General features: G+C 44.7%; 1 non-coding gene across 1 annotated transcript; it reads left to right on the top strand.

Annotated features, from left to right (window-relative positions):
* The first annotated feature begins 4,976 nt into the window (after nt 1-4,976).
* On the top strand, nt 4,977-5,083 carry LOC141589267 (small nucleolar RNA R71). The gene has a single exon (XR_012520214.1). It is a non-coding gene; the product is annotated as a small nucleolar RNA R71 (small nucleolar RNA).
* Nucleotides 5,084-6,358: the final 1,275 nt, after the last annotated feature.

Genomic DNA, 6,358 nt, shown 5'->3' with positions numbered 1-6,358 from the left:
CGGAGTTATGAATAACAATCAATAATTCAGAATAAAGGTGGCGATGGAGCTCACATTCTTGATAATAGGGGTTCCGGCAACATAGTGCTTGAGCCTTTGCCCGTTCACCTTGAAGGATTGATCCCCATCGGATATTTCAACGGCACCATGTGGAAAGACGCGGACCACGGTGAAGGGCCCCGACCACTTAGACTTGAGCTTCCCCGCAAACAACTTGAACCTTGAGTTAAAGAGGAGAACCAACTCTCCCTCCTTGAACTCTCTCCGAATGATGGACTTGTCATGGAATCTTTTGGTCCTCTCCTTATACAATCTAGAGCTCTCATAAGCCTCTAGCCTAAATTCTTCAAGCTCATTGATGTCAAGTAGCCGCTTCTCTCCGGCGCTTTTCAAGTCAAAGTTAAGGAGGCGGATCGCCCAATGCGCTTTGTGCTCCAACTCGACCGGTAGATGGCAAGGCTTCCCGTACACCAACCGGAACGGTGAAGTTCCTATTGGTGTTTTGAAGGCGGTCCGGTAAGCCCACAATGCATCATTGAGCTTGGTAGACCAATCTTTCCTTGACCGGCTCACGGTCTTTTCAAGGATCATCTTGATTTCGCGGTTAGAGATTTCGGCTTGGCCGTTAGCTTGTGGGTGATAGGCAAGACTCCGCCTATGTTGCACCCCATGTTTCTTAAGTAGAGCATCAAGAGTCCTTTCCCGGAAATGAGTTCCACGGTCACTAATCACAATTCGTGGAACCCCAAACCGTGGGAATATGATCGTCTCCATGAGTTTGGTCACCGATTTCGCGTCACAAGTCTTTGTTGGGATTGCTTCCACCCATTTGCTCACGTAGTCCACCGCTACAAGGATATACTCATTCCCATTTGATGAGGGAAAAGGGCCTTGATAGTCTATGCCCCATACATCGAATACCTCCACTTCAAGTATGTAGTTCATTGGCATTTCATGCCTCTTTGAAATGTTACCACTTCTTTGACACTTGTCACACTTCTTGACGTAGGCGGCCACATCATGGAATAAAGAAGGCCAATAAAAGCCACATTGAAGTACCCTTGCGGTCTGTTTTTTTTCGTGAACTACCATGCCCTCCACTCGGCATGTCATGGCAATGAGAGATTATGGGTTGTACCTCTTCATTCGGGATGCATCTTCTAATTATCCCATCCGCACAAGACTTGTAAAGGCATGGTTCCTCCCAAAAATATTGTTTAAGATCGTGAAAGAACTTCTTCTTCTTATGGGAGTCATAACCATGTGGGATGACCCCGGATACCAAGTAATTGACATAATCCGCGTACCAAGGGACATCCATCAAAGCAAGTGCGAACAAATGATCATCCGGCAAGGAGTCATCAATAGGCAATCCATCCTTACCCTTCACATGTAATAGCCGAGAAAGATGATCGGCTACCACATTTTCTACACCTTTCTTGTCTCGAATTTCAATATCAAACTCTTGTAGCAAAAGAATCCACCGAATCAAGCGTGGTTTTGACTCCTTCTTGATTAGCAAGTGCCTCAACGCCGTGTGATCGGTATGCACAATTACCTTAGAGCCCACCAAATAAGAACGAAACTTGTTCATGGCATATATGACCGCCAAAAGCTCCTTTTCGGTGGTGGTGTAATGTGATTGAGCTTCATCCAAGGTCTTGCTTGCATAATATATGGCATGGAGTTTACCATTTTTCTTTTGTCCAAGCACCGCTCCCACCGCTACATCACTAGCGTCGCACATCAACTCGAAAGGTTCTCCCCAAGTGGGAGGTTGCATAATCGGAGCGGTGATGAGGGCTTCTTTCAACCTATTGAAAGCATCCAAACACTCATTAGTAAATTCAAATGGCACATCTTTTCCAAGCAACAATGTTAAAGGTCGGGCAATCAAAGAAAAATCCTTGATAAATCTCCGGTAAAAACCGGCATGCCCAAGAAAACTTCTAATTCCTTTCACATTAGTGGGAGGGGGTAAAGTTTTGATCACTTCTATCTTGGCTTGATCAACTTCCAAGCCTTTACTTGACACTACATGACCCAAAATCGACCGGATGTCACCATGAAGTGACATTTCTCCCAATTCAAGACTAGACCACTCTCTTGACATCTTTTCAAGACCTTACCCAAATTAGCTAGACAACCATCAAATGAGGTGCCTACGACGGAGAAATCGTCCATAAACACCTCCATGATATTCTCAACATATTCAGAAAATATCGCAAGCATGCATCTTTGAAACGTAGCCGGCGCATTGCAAAGCCCAAAGGGCATGCGCCTATAGGCAAAGGTGCCAAATGGGCACGTGAAGGTGGTCTTTTCTTGGTCATTAGGGTGAATCGGGATTTGGAAAAATCCCGAAAACCCATCAAGGTAGCAAAAATGAGAATGTTGGGCAAGTCTTTCCAACATTTGGTCAAGGAAAGGGAGGGGGAAATGGTCTTTCCTAGTTGCCTTGTTAAGGCGCCTATAGTCTATACACATTCTCCACCCGGTTGTGACTCTTGTTGGAATGAGTTCGTTCTTATCATTGGTGACTACCGTGACCCCGCCCTTCTTCTGACAACATGCACCGGCTCACCCACGCACTATCGGAGATAGGGTATATTATGCTTGCATCATAGAGCTTCAACACCTCCTTCCTAACCACTTCTTTCATAGCGGGGTTAAGGCGGCGTTGAGGCTCAATGGAAGATGCATCCTCATCCTCCAAATGAATGCGATGGGTGCAAAAAGAAGGGCTAATCCCCTTGATATCATCAATTGAGTACCCAATGACATCCTTGTATTTTTTCACAACATCAAGTAGCTTTTGAAGTTCGGTGTCATTGAGTGCACTATTGACAATAATAGGGTAAGTGTCATTAGGGCCAAGGAAAGCATGTTTAAGAGTAGAAGGAAGAGGTTTCAACTCCACTTGAGGAGGCGTAGATCTCTCCTCCTTTTTACCATCTCCTCTCAAGCTTTCAAATTCTTTGTCCGGGTCTTCTTCAATTGTAGCTTCCATAGCTAAAGCATATTCCCGGTGTTCCTTGCAATCCTTTACCTTGCCCTCAAGGAACCCTTGCAAACCCTTGTCTTCATCAAACTTCTTCATATCAACCCATTCTTCTACCACATCAATCATATAACAAGACTTTTATTCCGAAGGCTCTTTCATAGCCTTGTTCAAAGAGAATTCAACCTTATCTTCACCCACTTGTAAAGAAAGCTTCCCATTCTTCACATCAATCATGGCACCCCCCGTAGCAAGGCAAGGGCGTCCCAATATGATGGGGATATTCGTGTCCTCGGGGATGTCCATTACATAGAAATCACATGGAAATGCAAGTTTTCCCACCTTGAGTGGGACATCCTCCACAAGACCAATTGGGTATCTTACCGACCTATCCGCAAGTTGGAGAGAAACCCTTGTTGGTGAAAGCTCATAACCCTTCAATTTCTTGAAAATTTTTAGAGGCATAAGACTAATGCTTGCCCCCAAATCACACAAAGCCCTCTCAATGTGCACGGTCCCAATCTTACAAGGTATGGAAAAACTCCCCGGGTCTTCAAGCTTTTGAAGAGCCTCATTCATGAGAATTGCACTACACTCCTTCGATAAGTTCACCGTGGTTGTCGGGCTTAAGGAGTTTTTGTTTGAGATGAGCTCCTTCAAGAACTTTCCATAGCTTGGAATCTCCTTTACGGCATCAATGAAAGGCATAGTAATGTTGATACCCTTCATCATATCCATGAACTTCCCATACTTTTGTTCAAGTTTGGCTCTTGCCAACCTTTGTGGAAAGGGAACCGGTGGTACATAAGTTCTTACCACTTGTTGTTGAGGCTCTTCAACCACCCTTGTTGGTTCATCAATCACTTTTGGAGTTTCCACAACAATTTCCACGAGTTCCTCTTCTCCCTCCTTTTCTTCAATTACCTTAGGAGGTTCAACCACAACTTGAGGTTCAATGACATTACCCGGTCTACTACTCTTCCTTTTCTTGACAAATTCCTGGTCTTCCAAATCTCTACCACTCCTCAAGTGGATAGCATTCATGGTTTTCGGATTTTCCTCGGTTTTACCCGGGAATTTCCCTTGGGAGGCTTGTAGTTGGCTCATTTGAGTAGCCAATTGGGAGATTTGGTTGTCCGTCATTCGTTGAGAAGCTTGCATTTGGGTCCTAAGTTGGTTGATGGATGAGGTTGTCTCTTCTTGTTTTTGAGTCGTATGGTTGATGAATTACGTTTGAGATGTCATCATTTGTTCCATCATGAGTTCCATGTTTGACTTTGGTTGGGTGGGTTGTTGGAATGGTTGGAAATTTTGTTGGAAAGGTTGGGAGGTTGGTGGGTTAAGTGGTTGAAATTGTTGTTGTCTTGGTTGGAAGGTTCTTCCTTGGAAACCCGGTGGACCTTGATTGAATGTTGTGTTTTGTTTTTGAGCTTGAAAGTTTGGTTGTTGTGACTTTTGTTGGAAGGTTGGGTTTTGGACATTTTGAGAGCCATAGGAGAAGTTTGGGTGGGCTCTCATTCCGGGGTGATATTGGTTGTTGTTAAATGCTTGCTTGGCCGGACTAGACTCCCATATCCCGTTCACTTGCTCCATACAACTTCCATCTCCAACCACCAAAGGACACTCATTGGGTGGGTGTCCTTGGTCTCCACAAAGCTCACAACTATAGACTTGGTTTCTCATAGAAGAATTGCTAGATGTCTTGCTTGAGCTCATCAAAGCAACTTGTTGCTTAAGCTCTTCTATCATCTCTTTCACTTCCACATTGTTGGCCGATTCGACCGTTGACTTCCCTTTCCTCTTGTGCCTATCATTGTTCCAATGAAAGGTACGAGAAGCCATTTCTTCAATAAGCTCCTTCCCCGTCTTGTGATCTATCTTATCCAATGCTCCCTTCCCCGAGCCGGAATCAAGGTTCATCTTCATCTCATTGTTTAACCCTTCATAGAAGTTGTTGATGAGCTCATCATCCCCAATACCGTGGTGAGGACATAGCCTTTGGAGGCCCTTGTACCTCTCCCATGCTTCATAGAGGGTCTCATCTTCTTGTTGGGTGAACCCTTGGAGCTCACTCTTGATTCTTGCGGTTCGTTGGGGTGGGAAATACTTGTTGAGAAAAGCCTTAGAGACATCGTCCCAAGTCCGAAGGGAGTCGGGTTCACAACTTTTAAGCCATTCCTTGGCACTTCCCCTCAAAGAGTAAGGGAAAAGCCTAAGGCGTACGGCATCCTCCGTCACTCCATTGGCCTTGAACATGTCACAACTATCCAAGAACTCGTTGAGATGCTCGTTGGGATTTTCGGTGGCTCCCCCTCCGAATTGATTCCCTTGGACAAGTTGAAGCAAGGTGGCTTTCACATCGAAATTGTTGGCTTGAATGGGTGGTTTGACGATACTCGGATTCACCACCTTTTTAGGAGCCAAGTTGTCTCTCATAGGAACCGCGGCCATTGTCACTTCCGTTTCCGGTGTTGCAAAAGGATTTTCGAAAGCTTCAAAGACCCGTGGTTCTTCTTGAAGGTCCTCAATTACTGGATTTTCTTGAGGAATCGGTGTTTCTATAAGCCCTCTTCTACGGAGTGAATTTAGTCTTCTCGCGGTTGCTTCGATATCGTGGTCAATCGGACGAATTGGTTGACCTCTTCGAGCTTTCCTAACCATGCAAAAAGTCCTACACACTCAAGAGAGGGGTTAGTAACAAAAGACTTAGTCTAAACAAGAACGAAAACAATTAATATCTAGCCGAACTCCCCGACAACGGCGCCATTTTGATAACGGGGTAGAGGTCGTCGTACCCGATCAAACAAATTAACTCAACTAGCGTAGTAGGGTAGTCGAGGTCGAACCACAGGGAGATCAAGTTTGAATACTAGTTTTGTCTTAGATTATAAGTTAGCTACGTGAATCAAGAAATTGGTTGACATTAAACTAATTAACTAAATTAATAACTACTAAAACAATTAAAGTAAGAAAGCAAGTAATAGAAATGGCAATTCAACAAGAGAAGTGAAAATGAGCAAGAAAAGATTAAGTTGTAAATCAAATGATTAAAGGGCCTAGAACTCGGTTCTCCCACAACGATTCATAATTCCATGTCACGATTCCCTAGGCTAATCACTCGGGTAGACAAGCAAGGGGGAGATGGCTCTAATTCGCCTACTAACTCCCTCTCGGGCTCATAATAGGACACTAGCTCTACCCACCAACCCCCCTCTCGGGTTCGAAGGTCGGAATCCCTAACTCAACACCCAACTACCCAAAAAACATGCATTTTTCCAAGGTGGTCAAGTAATTGGTCAAGGTCACTAAGCACTCATCGTATTCCGGGTCATCCCACTCCTCCTCTTGGAGGTCGAT

Source organism: Silene latifolia, chromosome 6, assembly GCF_048544455.1.
Source record: "Silene latifolia isolate original U9 population chromosome 6, ASM4854445v1, whole genome shotgun sequence".
Lineage (NCBI taxonomy): Eukaryota > Viridiplantae > Streptophyta > Magnoliopsida > Caryophyllales > Caryophyllaceae > Silene > Silene latifolia.
The sequence above is the reverse complement of the archived record's forward strand: the minus strand, read 5'-3'. Positions and strand labels throughout refer to the sequence as shown.